Source organism: Bos taurus, chromosome 2 (genome assembly GCF_002263795.3).
Source record: "Bos taurus isolate L1 Dominette 01449 registration number 42190680 breed Hereford chromosome 2, ARS-UCD2.0, whole genome shotgun sequence".
Taxonomy (NCBI): Eukaryota; Metazoa; Chordata; class Mammalia; order Artiodactyla; family Bovidae; genus Bos; species Bos taurus.
In genome coordinates this window covers 131726979-131743798 of record NC_037329.1, presented here as the reverse complement: position 1 = coordinate 131743798, position 16820 = coordinate 131726979, and the positions used below count along the sequence as shown (strand labels likewise).

Sequence of the window (16820 nt, the reverse complement as noted above, 5' to 3'; positions counted from 1 at the left end):
ACACAAATGGAGCACTACACAGCCATAGAAAAACAATGAAGGCCCAGGTGTCAGTGATAAAGAATCTGCCTGACAATGCAGAAGACACGGGGGTCAATGCCTGGGTTGGGAAGAGCCCCTGGAGGAGAAGATGGCAGTCCACCCTACTATTCTTGCTTGGGAAGTTTTATGGACAGAGGAACACTGTGGGCGGTAGTCCACGGGGTCGCAGAAGAGTTGGTCACGACTCAGCAACTAAAGAACATCCATTCGTGACAACAGGGATGGACCCTGCAGGTACTGTGCTAAGTGAAGTAGGTCAGATGCAAAAGACAGATACTGTATGATTTCACTCACGCGGAACACAGAACAAACAAAACAAAAACAAACTCACAGACACAGAGCACAGGTCAGTTGTTACCAAAGCAGAGAGGAGGAGGGAAAATGGGTGAAGGGAGTCAACCCTATTGTGGTGGAGCGTTACACAGACTTGGGTGCTGACTACTCGGTAGTGGATGCAGATGCAGAACTATAAATTTGTATGCCCAAAACTTTTACAAGTAAAAAGAAAAAAAAGGGGGGGATACTTTACTACTGGTAAGGGAAGGTCCCAAGTACATTGTCACAGGGTTGTATATAAACAGTAGAATGTTACAATAATGGAATTTGCAGTGAGAGGCCCCACTCTATATACCCACTTCTTTTTATTTTTTTAATATTTTTAATTACTTGGCCGCACCAGGTGTTAGCTGCAGCACATAGGATCTTTAGTTGTGGCATGCAGTTTCTTAGCTGTCACATGTGAGATCCAGGTCCCTGACCAGGAATTGAAGCAGGGTCCCCTGCACTGGGGGAGCAGAGTCTTAGCCACTGGACCACCAAGGAAATCCCCAACACCCACGTCTAATCCCTTCTCATTACTGTCTCCATCCCCTTCCAATATTTTTCCTTTTTTTCCCCCACAACAGCTTTGAAATGCTAAAAGTCACAATAAATTATTCTGATTATATCATATTCAAGAATTCTGTCTAGAGTTGTTGAGGATGGGGATCTTATCCTCTCCTTTTTTTCTGCCAGATCCTTGTGAGAACCAAGGTAATTTTGATGATTTATTTAAGGAACAGGGGCAGAACACAGAAAAAAAAAAACCCAAGTGAGAGAAAGATTAGGTTTTTACAAAGGAGACATAAATAACTGGAAAAGAATTAGTGATAAATATGCAAGAATGATAGGCTCACTGAGAGATGTCTGTCAAACAAAAGAAACACTAGAATGTAAGTCAGTCAGGGTTTCTTCAGTCTTCTGAGGTGCTGCTATTTGATACGGATAGATGGATTGATATTTATTCTCCCCAGCATCTGTTAATTCATGGGGTCACAAAGAGTCGGACATGACTGAGTGACTGAACTGAACTGAGCATCTGTTAAAATAAGGCTCTCTGCTCTAGGACTGCTTCACAGAAGCTGAAATAGTATAAGTAAGACTCCACATGACCTAGCACTGAAACCAAGAAGTAAGTATAATAAAAAGATGAGTCTAGACTTAAATTCCACCAAAATATACATCTACAATACAATTAAAAAATTTTTACTTCCAGTTTTAACATTAAATACCATCACAGTAAGAATCAAATCATAGGTGTATTGATTTTATTGATGTTAATCAATAACTACTTTTCGGTTTTATGATTCTTTTTTTCCCTATTATTCCCTGTTTTTTATTTTTTATTCTCCCTATTATCTTTATTATTTCCTTTGGGTTTACTTTTGCTTTCCTTATTTTTTTAATGTAAAATTTCAGCTTTACTGATGTATAAACGACATATAAAATTGTAAGATATTTAAAGTGTGCACTGTGGTGATTTAATATATGCACACACATACACTGGAAAGGATTCCTCCATCTAGTTAACACATCCATCATCTTATATATTTATCTTTTTTTTCTTGGTAAGAACACTGAAGTTCTATTCTCTTGGCAAAGTTCAGGTATACAATAGTTATTAACTACAATCACCAAGTTTTACATTAGATCTCACACATTATTCATCTTATAAAATTTACTCATTTAATAGTTTCGTCAGATGGAGATTGACTCAATAATTTGAGACCATTTTCACTTTTAAAATGGTCATTTAGTGGTGTCAACTGCAGCCTGAGTACTATCCTGGTAGTGTGGTAGGGAGAATAACATACTGCCGCAGATATCCACATCCCAGTCCCTGCCTTGTGAGTATGTTACCTGACGTGACCAAAGTACTTTTGCAGATGTGAATAAGTTTAAGGGATCTTGATAGTTCAGTTCAGTTCAGTTGCTCAGTTGTGTCCAACTCTTTGGGACCTCAGGGACTGCAGCATGCCAGGCCTCCCTGTCCCTCACCAACTCCTGGAGTTTACTCAAACTCACGTCCATTGAGTCGGTGATGCCATCCAACCATCTCATTCTCTTTTGCCCCTTCTCCTCTTGCCCTCAATCTTTCCCAACATCAGGGTCTTTTCAAATGAGTCAGTTCTTCGCATCAGGTGGACAAAGTATTGGAGTTTCACCCTCAACATCAGTCCTTCCAATGAACACCCAGGACTGGTCTCCTTTAGGATGGACTGGTTGGATCTTCTTGCAGTCCAAGGGACTCTCAAGAGTCTTCTCCAATACCATAGTTCAAAAGCATCAATTCTTTAGCACTCAGCTTTCTTCATAGTCCAATGCTCACATCCACACATGACTCATGGAAAAACCATAGCCTTGACTAGATGGATCTTTGATGGCAAAGTAATGTCTCTGCTTTAATATGCTGTCTAGGTTGGTCATAACTTTTCTTCCAAGGAGCAAGCGTCTTTTTATTTCATGGCGGCAGTCCCCATCTGCAGTGATTTTGGAGCCCTCCAAAATAAAGTCTGCTGCTGTTTCCACTGTTTCCCCATCTATTTGCCATGAAGTGATGGGACTGGATGCTATGATCTTAGTTTTCTAAATGTTAAGCTTTAAGCTTTTAACGTTTTCACTCTCCTCTTTCACCAAGAGGCTCTTTAGTTCTTCTCCAAGGAATCTTGACAGGGAGATTATTATCCTGGAGTAACCCAATGGATCCAATGTAATCAAAAGGATACTTTCACGGGGCGAGGGGAAGGAGGGGAGGCAAGAGAACTGAACAGGTAAGAATATGCTATGTTGCTGGCTTTCAAGATAGAGGAAGGGGCCCCAATGCAAGGAATATATGTATGTCTGAAAGATGGAAAAAGCAAGAGAACAGATTCTCTCACAGAGCTTCCAGAAGAAACACAGACCTGCTGATATCTTGACTTTCAGTGCAACCAAGTTTGGACTCCTGATCTCTCAAATTGTGGCGGTATGTCATAGCATCAACAGGAAAAGGATACAACCATGAATTCTGACTTGCATTGTGGTTAGGTCAGATAATATACCTGCTTTGACTTGAATCCTTTTAAATTTATTAAGTCTTGTTTTATGAGCCACAATATGGTCTGTCTGGGCAAATGGGACATTGGCACTTCTGCATCTGCTGGTCAAGCTGGTTGCGTTGTTCAGGCCTTCTCCAGCCTCACTAGATTTCTGTCTACTGGTTCCATCAATTATGTTTTCTAATTAAGTCAATTCAATGTCACTACTTTTTAATTATGTGAAATGCAGTTAAATATATTAAATAATTAATGGTTTTGTATGCTAATTTTAAGTCAGTCATAAATCAGTTTTGATTATTTTTCTCCTCAGTACAGTCATATATATTCTCATGGTTTCAGTGGTTAATTCTTACAAACATGTGAGGAAGAAACAATATCAATTCCATGAAACTTTCACAATAGTGAAGAAGAGGGACTACTTATTCATTCATTCTCTGATGTCAGCACCACCATTTACCCAAATATAAAAATACCAGAAAACGATATGCCAGTACCATTTAAGAACTTGATGCAAAAATACTACATAAGTTTTTAGTAAGTCAAATTCAACAATACATGAAAAGAGAAACACCTCAAGACCAAGTTTTACCTTAGGAAAGCAAAGTTGGTTTAACATTCAAATGGAAAGTAATTAATAAAGAAAAAAGAAGACTATAACTGTCTCAAGAAATGGAGGAAAAGAACTGACAAAGTCCACCATGTATTTCTGATAGAAATAACAAATTTCTCAGCTCATCAGCAAGAACTTCTTTCATCAGACAATTCAAAACCCTACAGCTAACATCATAATGGTGAAAGACTTCTAGAAAGCTTCCTGAGATGAAGAAAAGGCAAACACATCCACTCTCACCACTCAACACTGTGCTGCAGGCACTAGCTAGTGTAAGTCGAGAAAAAGAAATAAATCGTGTATGCAGTTAGACATGGAGTAAAACTGTCTTTCTTCACACGTGACATATTTATGTAGAAAATCCAAAGAAAATCCTTTGGATTTTACAAAAACGCTAATAATTTGTGAATTTTAGCAAGCCTGCAGAATATGAGTAAAAAAGTCTCCTGTATTCTCATATTTAGTTGTGAAAAATAAAACCTGAAATAAAAATACCATTTACAGTAGCTATCAAAAGACATGAATCTGACAAAATTATAAAACCTCTGTATATTAAAAATTTCAAAACATTCCTGACTGAATTAAAGAAGACAGACTTAAATGTCAAAACATATCATGTTACTGTGTCAGAAGACTCAATATTGTAAGATATCAATTTTATCTATAGATTCAACACAAACCAAATCAAATACCAATAGGTTTTACAGAGAAAAAATTGTAGGAAAAATCTGACTCTAAAATTAACACAGAAAAGCAAAGGACCTAGAATGGCCAAAAAAAAATTGAAAATAAAGACTAAAGTTGAAGGACTTAATGCTAACTGATTTCAAGAGTTATTACAAGCCTCAGTAATGATGAAAGTTTGGTACTGGTTATCAACAAAGCCAACTAGATCAACAGAAAAAAAAAAGAGAATTCAGAAACAGACCCATACATAACATGTACAACATATTTTTGTAAGTTGTAAAGGAAATAAACCAGAAAAAGAATAGCCTGAAAGTCTTTTACATTACTGGTGGGGATATAAAATGGCATAAATACTTGGAAAGTATTTTGCAATTTCTTAAAAAAAAAAAAAAAAAAAAAACTAACTCCAGGAGTTGGTGAAGGACAGGGAAGCCTGGCATGCTGCAGTCCACAGGGCTGCAAAGAGTCAGATACAACTGTGCAACCGAACAACAACAAAAATCAAACATACGCTACATACGATTCAGTCATTCCAATCTAGTTATTTACTCAAGAGAAATGACAGCATATGTCCATGCAAAGTTTTAAACATGATGCTCACAGCAATTTTATTTGTAATAGCCCCAAACTGGAAACCACCCAAATGTCCACTAATAGGTGAACAAATTGTGGTACATCCATAATGTGTCAACAGGTTTTAAAAAATGAGTTGCTATCATGTGCTACAATATGGACATACTTGATGTGAACAGTTTATGAATTCTGATTTCATTTACGTAAAATTCTAAAAAATGCAAACTGATTTATAGTGATAGAAAGCAGATCAGTGCTTGCCTGGGGACTGAGGTGAGGGTAGTGCAGGACAGAAGGATTTACAAACAGGAGGAAACTTTCTGAAGCAATAAATATGTTCATTATCTTGATGGTTATAATGGCTTCATGAGTATATACAAATGTCAAAAGTAATCAAATATACTTTAAATATGTATACATTAATTTTATATCAAATATCTTTCAATAAAGGTGTTAGAGTAGTCTTGGTTTCTAAAGTAAATAAAACAAAGCATATCTATGAATGTTACAAATCTAAAAAATGACAGTGTTTTTAAAGACTTAAAAAACAGCATAGATAGTATTCTTCCATTTACGGAAAGAAACAGAAATCTATAGACCCAAGTAATTGGATTTCAAGGGTCTTTTTTCTTCATCCTAACTTTTGCTGCTTTCTACATTTTAATTTTCTTCTTTTCAAAAATGCCAAAAATACCTTTTGAAATAAATATAAAGTAATATCCCTTTCTAGCAACTAGTGAGTTCCAGTTGCCTCAGCTGAACAGAGTGAACAAACTCTGGTATACGGTCTGCCATACGTTGTGGCTCACACAAATAATCACGATAAAATACATAGGGTTATTTCAAATTTTTTAAAATGGGGTCAAACTATACAAGTTACTTTGAAAAATGCTTTTTCTCTTAACTTATGATGAAAACCTCTCCAGGTTATGACACAGCCCTGTCTCATTCATTCATCAGTGACATGATACCCCACAGCATATATATATACCATTGCTCTTGAGAAGACTCACATTTTTTGCTCTTTTTCTTGCTACAAAACCCACTTCTAAACTTCTAAAAGTACCTATTGGTACTTTTACTTCCTCCTTGCTCACCTCCCCAAAGCACAAACACACAAGCATGTATTTTAATAGATACTGCCACATTTCATTCCAAAGGTAAAAGTAACTCACATTCCTACCACACATACACGAGTGCTGGATTTCTTCCAATCTCATAGGTATTGATATTGTATCCGCCAAACTAACAGCTAAAAATGGGATCTCAACAATCACTAGTAAGGGTGAGCATTTCTCCTATTTTAATTGACTATTTCATCCTTTACTCAAAATATTCCATTAGATTGTTGGTTTGTTTTAACCTGCATATACTCCATAAACAGATTAACCTTTAACACACTGTTGCCTTGTAATTTTATTTTGCCCCAAAATTCAAAATGTTATTGCAATTGTATAATGAATTTTACGTAATGAATATGTATTATGTTTATAAACAATATCAACAAAAATGCCATGAAAAAAACACATCTATTTTAATAAATTCAAAACAAAGGACAGGAAAAGTCTTCTTTTTTGATAATGTCTCAAATATTTATCAATGGGCCACTTTATAACCCAAAGGCTTTGAAATGGATTCATTTGACTTTTAAATAGCCTCATAATCTTTATGACCATATCCTTTTCTAGTTTAATACGTTTCTGAGAATATTAAAGCTAGAAATTTAGCTTTTACCTTACAGTCAAAAGCAATCTCACCAGTGGTAAGAATTTTACTAGTAACCCACTTAACACACCTTTGCTATTCTATACAATCAAAGACTTGGAACAAATTGAGAATGCATTATTCAGGATCTGAGCTCTTTAAAGATAATAACTGCATGTTACTGGTCTCCTTTATACATCCAGCATCTAATACAGTACGGTGGTGGTGGTTTATTCACTAAGTCGTGTCTGACTCTTGCGACTCCATGGACTGTAACCTGCCAGGCTCCCCTGTCCATGAGAATTCTCCAGGCAAAAATACTGGAGTGGGTTGCTATTTCTTTCTCCAGGGCTAATACAGTATATGCCCACCTAAAATCTATTAATCAACAAATCCCCTGCAATCAAAATTGAATTGAAAGTTAATGACTCTCTACAACAATAAACACTGTTTCGGTCTTTTTGTACGTTCAAGCTGGTTTTAGAAAAGGCAGAGGAACCAGAGATCAAATTGCCAACATCCACTGGATCATGGAAAAAGCAAGAGAGTTCCAGAAAAACATCTATGTCGGCTTTATTGACTATGCCAAAGCCTTTGACTGTGTGGATCACAATAAACTGTGGAAAATTCTGAAAGAGATGGGAATACCAGACCACATGACGTGCCTCATGAGAAACCTATATGCAGGTCAGGAAGCAACAGTTAGAACTCGACATGGAACAACAGACTGGTTCCAAATAGGAAAAGGAGTATGTCAAGGCTGTATATTGTCACCTTGCTTATTTATGTGCAGAATACATCATGAGAAACGCTGGGCTGAAGAAGCACAAGCTGGAATCAAGATTGCTGGGAGAAATATCAATAACCTAAGATATGCAGATGATACCACCCTTACGGCAGAAAGTGAAGAGAAACTAAAAAGCCTCTTGATGAAAGTGAAAGAGGAGAGTGAAAAAGTTGGCTTAAAGCTCAACATTCAGAAAACGAAGATCATGGCATCTGGTCCCATCACTTGATGGGAAATAGATGGGGAAACAGTGGAAACAGTGTCAGACTTTATTCTTTTGGGCTCCAAAATCACTGCAGATGGTGATTGCAGCCATGAAATTAAATGATGCTTACTCCTTGGAAGGAAAGTTATGACGAACCTAGACAGCATATTAAAAAGCAGAGACATTACTTTGCCAACAAAGGTCCAAAGTCTAATCAAGGCTATGGTTTTTCCAGTGGTCAAGTATAGATGTGACAGTTGGACTGTGAAGAAAGCTGAGTGCCAAAGAATTGATGCTTTTCAACTGCGGTGCTGGAGAAGACTCTGCAAGTCCCTTGCATTGCAAGGAGATCCAACCAGTCCATCCTAAAGGAGACCAGTCTTGGGTGTTCATTGGAAGGACTGATGCTGAGGCTGAAACTCCAACACTTTGGCCACCTCATGCGAAGAGTTGACTCATTGCAAAAGACTCTGATGCTGGGAGGGATTGGGGGCAGGAGGAGAAGGGGACGACAGAGGATGAGATGGCTGGATGGCATCACCGACTTGATGCACATGAGTTTCGGTGAACTCCAGGAGTTGGTGATGGACAGGGAGGCCTGACATGCTGCAATTCATGGGGTTGCAAAGAGTTGGACATGACTGAGCGACTGAACTGAACTGTAATACTTCCATTTCAGAGATCAGGCAACTGAAATAGGAGAAAGTTAACTAAATGGACCCATCCTGGAGAGAATAAAGGCTGGAGCTACAATTTATTTTCTTGGGCTCCAAACTCACTGCAGATGGTGCCTTGCAACCATGAAATTAAAAGATGCCTGCTTCTTGGAAGAAAAGCTATGACAAACCTAGATAGGATATTAAAAAGCAGAGGTATCACTTTGCCTACAAAGGTCTGTATAGTCAAGAAAATGGTTTTTCCAGTAGTCATGTACAGATGTGAGAGCTGGACAATAACAAAGGCTAAGCACTGAAGAACTGATGCTTTCGAACTGTGCTGGAGAAGACTCTTTTGAGTGCCTTGGACAGAAAGGATATCATCAAGCCAGTCAATCCTAAAGGAAGTCAATCCTGAATATTCACTGGAAGGACTGATGCTAAAGCTTGAAGCTTCAACACTTTGACCACCTGATGCAATGAACTGACTCACCGGCTGGGAAAGACTGAAGGCAGGAGGAGAAGGGGCCGACAGAGCACGAGATGGTTGGACGGTATCACCAACTCGACAGGCGTGAGTTTGAGCAAGCTCCAGGAGTTGGTGATGGACAGGGAAGCCTGGCGTGCTGCAGTCCATGGGGTCGCAGAGTCGGACACGACTGAGCAACTGAACAACAACAGCAACTAAGACATAGATACAACTTCAAAGCCTTTGTCCTCCCAATACAATACTCTGCCTCTCAACTCTACTTTGTTCCTATATTTTCTCATAAATTCAACTTCATTTTCGTTTTGGTTGTCTTTTGTTTTTGCAACAGGAGGGGATATGGAGATAAACAAGGGAGGGTATACTGAAGAATGCTGTTTGCCTGTTAGCCCTAAGCGTCATACGTCATCAGGAAAATAAAATAATAAAGTGTCTCGAAGATTTGTCCCTTGGACTGCAAGGAGATTCAACCAGTCCATTCTAAAGATCAGTCCTGGGTGTTCTTTGGAAGGAATGATGCTGAAGCTGAAACTCCAGTACTTTGGTGACCTCATGCGAAGAGCTGACTCATTGGAAAAGACTCTGATGCTGGGAGGATTGGGGGCAAGAGGAGAAGGGGGCGACAGAGGATGAGATGGCTGGATGGCATCACCGACTTGATGGACGTGAGTTTGCGTGAACTCCGGGAGTTGGTGATGGACAGGGAGGCCTGACGTGCTGCGATTCATGGGGTCGCAAAGAGTTGGACATGACTGAGTGACTGAACTGAACCGAAATGAACTGAAGGTTTGTCCTGAGCTCAGCAGAGGACAGGACATTACACAGTTCTGCTAGCAATGAGAAAAAAAGATGATTCGAATGAGACCATTACTCCATTTTCTAGGTCTCCGAATTCCATTGTAATGCGCATCCTACAATGTCTTGGGCATTTTTTTTTTTACACTTTAAAAAATGCATCTGTGCCACTTCTACCATGATCAAAACAGACTGCAATTAAATTTGAGGCAAATCTAGTGATGATAAAAAAGTGTCAGTCACTACAACATAGATACATAATTTGAAAATAGACTATAAAATAAGTAGTAATCTTTCCATCTACTAAATACTTTTCAACTCTAAATACCTTGAATACATAAACCCAGATTTAAAAAGCCTTCCATCAGTGAGTCCACATGGCCAGTGCTCTGTTAAGTGCAGAGAAGCCTACTGAAACCTTATTCTGGGAGAAAAGCAAGAAAGTGAAGTCACTCAGTCGTGTACAATTCTTTGCGACCCCATGGACTGTAGCCTACCAGGCTCCTCCATACATGGGATTTTCCAGGCAAGAGTTCTGGAGTGGGTTGCCATTTCCTCCTCCAATGCATGAAAGTGAAAAGTGAAGTCGCTCAGTCGCTCAGTCGTGTCCGACTCTAGGCGACCCCACAGACAGCAGCCCACCAGGCTTCCCCATCCCTGGGATTGTCCAGGCAAGAACACTGGAGTGGGTTGCCATTGCCTTCTCCGAATTCCGGGAGAGGCCACTACAAAAAATAAAACACACCTTCACAGATGTGATCACTTATCCCTCATCGTCACCTTACCCAACCCTGTATTAACACATCTGTCTCTCTTTAAGATGATCACGTTCCCAGGAGAAAGTCGTCTCTGAGCCCCAGAGGTCGGCAGAGGGCCTGTCAGATAGTAAGCACAAACTGACACTGCCTGAACAAATGGAATGAAGCTGTTAGCCAATCCAATCCTGCGCTTCCACCACACACACTCAGGTATGAGTATATCAGAGTCTCTTGACACATTATCTTTATATCACACGTCTGTTATTTCTTGCCTTTCTATGACAGTTCTTTCCTGTGTTCCAAAATATGGATCAGGATACACTGTCAGAAAGTATTTTAAGTTACAACGCATCTAAATATAAATTCAAACTTTAGAGACACTCTAGAGTCTATTACGGGAATTTATTATTATTATTTTTTTTCTATTACGGGAATTTAAAATGTCAGCATCAATTTCTTCAAAGTAGGTTGCTCAAAATTTGTTGAGTTGAATCATGTGTGTGTGTGCTCAGTCGCTCAGTCACTGTCTGATTCTTTGCGACCCCATGGATCACAGCCTGCCAGGTTCCTACGTCCATGGAATTTTCCAGGCAAGAATACTGGAGTGGGTTGCCACTTCCTTCTCCAGGGAATCTTTCTGAGCCAGGGATTGAACCCATGTCTCCTGTATTGACAGGCGGTTTCTTTATCACTGCGCCACCTAGGAAATCCCTGAGTTGAATAATTGCTACTGCTAAGTCATTTCAGTCGTGTCCGACTCTGTGTGACCCCATAGACAGCAGCCCACCAGGCTCCCCCGTCCCTGGGATTCTCCAGGCAAGAACACTGGAGTGGGTTGCCATTTCCTTCTCCAATGCATGAAAGGGAAAAGTGAAAGTGAAGTAGCTCAGTTGTGTCCGACTCTTAGCGACCCCATGGACTGCAGCCTTCCAGGCTCCTCCATCCATGGGATTTTCCAGGCAAGAGTACTGGAGTGGGGTGCCAAGTCTTAAATGTAAATAAGTGGAATTTTTAAATACTCACCCTTCTGAAAAACTGACCTGATACAAATGGTATAAGGAACATATACAAAAAAATAAATTCTTGAGGGTTATTTCCATTCTTCTGATACAATTATTATTTTGATTACTGTAGACTTCATTTATAACATGTGTAAGAAAGCTATGCATTTAGAGGGTCATACCATGATTTAGTAATGTGATTGTACAACTTATGAAATATCCTTGTAAAGTGCAGTATCACATTTCAAAGGAAACATCTCCCTAAATGATCAAAATATAGAATTAAGTGTTTCAAATATCACTCAATTCTTGTTTGGATTCTGTGTTTAAAAATAGTAACTAGCAGTAGCTAATGTGTGACAGCTCTGGGGCTCCTAGGTAATTGGTGAATGAAAACTACTAATGGGGTGCTAGGTTCTAAAAATTGTAACAGTTTTTGATGGTATCAAGTATTTCATTGACTACTGAAAGCTGCCATGTAAATAATGACCTATTTTTCATTTTTTAAATGCTGTTCTTGGTACTAAGTTACAGCCTAGCATGGATTTTGGAATCAGTAGGGACTTGCAGAAAGAGTTATTAACTAATGGGCGGGGGGTGACATCTTCTATGCTTTTGTGGTCCCTCATTAGCTATTTAAGGTGAGTGCATTTAACTCTAACCCCTGCCATCATTTGCCTCTTTTGTCGACTGTTCATTTATATGAGTGTTATATTCATGCCCAATATAAACTGAGTATCCACATTACTAGAATTTACACGACTTTAAATTATGAGAGAAAACACAGCACGGAGAATGCACTGGTGGCCACCTGTGCAGAGCAGGAAGGCAGCAGGGCAGATAGTGGCCAAGAGCTTAAGAAGCACAAACCACTATGTACAGAATAAATAAGCTACAAGGATATATTACAAAGCACAACCCTAACCCTAATGAGGTGGATGAAACTGGAGCCTATTATACAGAGTGAAGTAAGCCAGAAGGAAAAACACCAATACAGTATACTAACGCATATATATGGAATTTAGAAAGATGATAACAATAATCCTGTGTACGAGACAGCAAAAGAGACACTGATGTATAGAACAGTCTTATGGACTCTCTGTGGGAGAGGGAGAGGGTGGGAAGATTTGGGAGAATGGCATTGAAACATGTAAAATATCATGTATGAAACGAGAAGCCAGTCCAGGTTCAATGCACGATACTGGATGCTTGGGGCTAGTGCACTGGGACGACCCAGAGGGATGGTATGCGGAGGGAGGAGGGAGGAGGGTTCAGGATGGGGGACACATGTATACCTGTGATGGATTCATTTTGATATTTGGCAAAACTAATACAATTATATAAAGTTTAAAAATAAAATAAAATTAAAAAAAACAAAAAAAAACAAAGCACAGAAAATATAGCCAACGATTTATAATAACTTTAAATGGAGTATATTCTGTAAAAACACTGGTTTACTATGTTGCACACCTGAAACTAATACTGTAAATCAACTCTACTTCAATGAAAAGTAAAAAGAAGTAAATTTTTAAAATGAGAGACAATATAGGTAAGTGGTTATGAGCTCTAGAAATCGAGCTACGGTTGGATGTTGGCTCTACCATTTATTTACTAACTATACAACTGTGAGCAATATTATTTCATCTGTGTCTTGGTCTCCTCTTCCATAAAACAAGATACTACATCAGTGTCTCTTTTGCTGTCTCGTATACAGGGTTATTGTTACCATATTTCTAAATTCCATATATATGCATTAGTATATTATATTGGTGTTTTTCTTTCTGGCTTACTTCACTCTGTATAGAACAGTCTTTTGGACTCTGTGGGAGAGGGAGAGGGTGGGATGATTTGGGAGAATGGCATTGAAACATGTATAATATCGTATATGAAATGAGTCGCCAGTCCAGGTTCGATGCACGATACTGGATGCTTGGGGCTGGTGCACTGCGACAACCCAGAGGGATGGTACGGGGAGGGAGGAGGGAGGAGGGTTCAGGATGGGGAACACGTGTATACCTGTGGCGGATTCATGTTGATATATGGCAAACCAATGCAATACTGTAAAGTTAAAAAATAAAATAAAAAAAACCAAACAAGATACTACAGTTGCGAGCATTAAAGAAGTGAAGTAAAACAGTGACTGGCATATAGTAAGCAATTAACCAATGATAGCTATTATTAAAAACAACAAATTTTTCCAACTAGGACAGTATGGCTTACATGTTGTTGATATGTCTTTTATAAATTGAAGTATAACTGATTTATAATGTGTTAATGTCTCCTATATAGCACAGTGATTCACTTATACATATATATATATTCTTTTTCTGTATTCTTTGCCTTTATGGTTTGTCATAGGATACTGAATACAGTTCTCTGTGCCAGACAGTAGGACCTGTTGCTTATTCACATGGAATAATCTACATCTGCTAACCCCAAACTCCAGTGAAAAAGTTGGCTTAAAGCTTAACATTCAGAAAACTAAGATCATGGCATCCAGTTCCATTACTTCATAGCAAATAGACGGGGAAACAATGGCGGACTTTATTTTTCTGGGCTCCAGAATCACTGAAGATGGTGACTGTAGCCATGAAATTAAAAGATACTTACTTGGAAGGAAAGTTATGACCAACCTAGACAGCATACTGAAAAGCAGAGACATCACTTTGCCAACAAAGGTCCGCTAGTCAAGGCTATAGTTTTTCCAGTGGTCATGTATGGATGTGAGAGTTGGACTGTGAAGAAGGCTGAGCGCCGAAGAATTAATACTTTTGAACTGTGGTGCTGGAGAAGACTCTTGAGAGTCCCTTGGACTGCAAGGAGATCCAACCAGTCCGTCCTAAAGGAGACCAGTCCTGAGTGTTCATTGGAAGGACTGATGCTGAAGCTGAAACTCCAATACTTTGGCCACCTCATGTGAAGAGCTGACTCAATGGAAAAGACCCTGCTGCTGGGGAAGATTGAGGGCAGGAGGAGGAGGAGACGACAGAGGATAATATTGTTGGATGGCATCACCAACTCAACGGACATGGGTTTGGGTGCACTCCGGGAGTTGGTGATGGACAGGGAGGCCTGGTGTGCTGCGGTTCATGGGGTTGCAAAGGCAGACACGACTGAGCGCCTGAACTGAGCCCCCAACCCCACTCCCCACTTAACCTCTCCCCCCGGCAGCCACCAGTCTATGCTCTACGCCCACCCAGCCTGCTTCTGTTTCACAGACAGGTTCATTTGTGTCGTACTTTAGAATCCACACATAAGTGATATCATGCGACGTTCGTCTTTCTCCTCTGACTTAGTTAGTATGATAATCTCAAGTTGCATCCGTGCTCCTGCAAATGGCATTATTTCATTCTTTTCTGTGTGGCTGAGTAGGATTCCATTGCATACATTTATATAACACATCTTCTTTATCCATTCATCTGTTGACAGACATTTGCTTTGTTACCATGTCTTGGTTACTGTCAATATGCTGCTATGAACACAGGGGCGCATGCATCTTTTTAGATTAGAGTTCTGTCTGGATGTATGTCTGGGAGAGGGATTGCTGGATCATATGGTTCTATTTTTAGCTTTCTGAGGAACCTCCATACTGTTTTCCACAGTGGCTGTATTTACTTTAAATACACTTGATTTGTTAGTCAGATACTGTGAAACACACACACACAAACCAAGAATAAACTAACACCAACAAAAACATTCATTTGCTTAGATGAGTTAATAAAACATTTAATAGAAGTTCTGTGAGGGTAATAAATTAGAGCTCTACTACTCTAGAAGAATGTGTAAGACAGCTAGAGAGAGAAAATGCATACGTATTAATATTCATAAAGTCCTACAACTATTCCAAACTGATATAAATATACCTGTGTCTTAAGAGTTAAGAAATAATCAGAATTTAAAATTTTGTGGAGAGTCATATTGAAACAAATTTTGAGCAGGTTTTTTACTATGGTCTAGGTTGAGAAGACAGCATCAAGGCAACAATGTGGAGATTAGCACCTAGCAAATAGGTGTGGAGGACTGGTGACAAAAATAAAGTACAGCTAAGAAGAGATAATGACCAACAGAGGGCCCTAATGGCTAACCCCTGAAACAACTACTAAGTCTCTGTAGCTGTACAGATATCTCCAGAAACAATACTTTCCCTGGAAGACTTTTCTGGGGAATGTCTGCTGAATGTACTTTTACAGAGAAGTCTCAAAGTAGAGAGAATGACAGAAGCTGAAGTACTAATAAAAGAGTCTATGAAATGGACCAGAAAGGGAAGGGGGTTGAAGACATGGATGGATATTAATAAATGGATGGAAAGCTCGAAGGATAAGAAAGGCCTGGAAGCGTGCAGGGTAGCAGTTGTAGGAGGCCTTGGAGAGCCCTCACAACTGAGGCGAAAACATTCAGAATTTCTGCCAAACATCAAATTCTGTAAATTAAAAAGATGCATTAAAGAATATATATACAGGAACTAAGTTACATACAAAGGAAATTCAGAATCATTAATTTACAAAACACAGATCCCTTAGGTTTCAAGCACAAACAATGATCCTGCGCTCCCAGCCCAGTTGGGTGTTCGTATCTATGCCATCAAACAATGTACCTAAAGTGGTTACTACAGCGGTACATTCACTACCTAGCTGAGAACACCCTCTCAAACTCAGGTAAGATGTAACTCAAGTAAGTTATAAGGCTGATGCCTCTGACAGATCCTTACACAGATGTGGAAGCACAACTATTTACATTCCTATTCATTTTAAAAAAGCTTTACTGAGATATAATTCACATACTATAAACTTCCCTCTTTTAAAAGCACACAACACAGTGCTCATGGCTGTGAAGGGAGAAAGCCCATTCTTCCTACCATGGACTTCCTTCTCCACTCATCCAAAACACTTCGCTTCTGATGTTTCTGGTCACCAAGTATGCGGGGATTTTCCCCCACAGCAAGCAATTCTCCATGACACCAGCTGTGTTTCCAGAGTTTAACTCAATCTCAAACTATCTACCTAGAGATAAGTGTCAGATATTACAAGTGAGGGCTGAGACTCAAGACTGTCCTCCACTTCAAATCCAACTATAAATTGGAAATTCCAACAATTCCCTCCCCCTCAGGTTTGCAAGAACAGCTCACAGAACTCAGGGAAATGTTTAATTATGTTTATCTG

General features: G+C 39.3%; 1 protein-coding gene and 1 long non-coding RNA gene across 22 annotated transcripts in view; one reads left to right on the top strand and one right to left on the bottom strand.

Annotated features, from left to right (window-relative positions):
• The window catches only part of EIF4G3 (eukaryotic translation initiation factor 4 gamma 3), a 354574-nt gene that overhangs the window by 93991 nt on the left and 243763 nt on the right, over positions 1–16820 (bottom strand). The window lies entirely within an intron of this gene.
• The window catches only part of LOC112443421 (uncharacterized), a 30111-nt gene that overhangs the window by 6132 nt on the left and 7159 nt on the right, over positions 1–16820 (top strand). The window contains exons 3-4 of one of the 2 annotated variants that reach the window (XR_009492445.1): positions 10723–10870; positions 15619–16645. This is a non-coding gene — a long non-coding RNA (uncharacterized lncRNA). Of the gene's footprint in view, positions 1–10722; positions 10871–15618; positions 16646–16820 lie in introns of those variants that run through there. The other variant, XR_003031778.2, reaches the window with a different exon arrangement.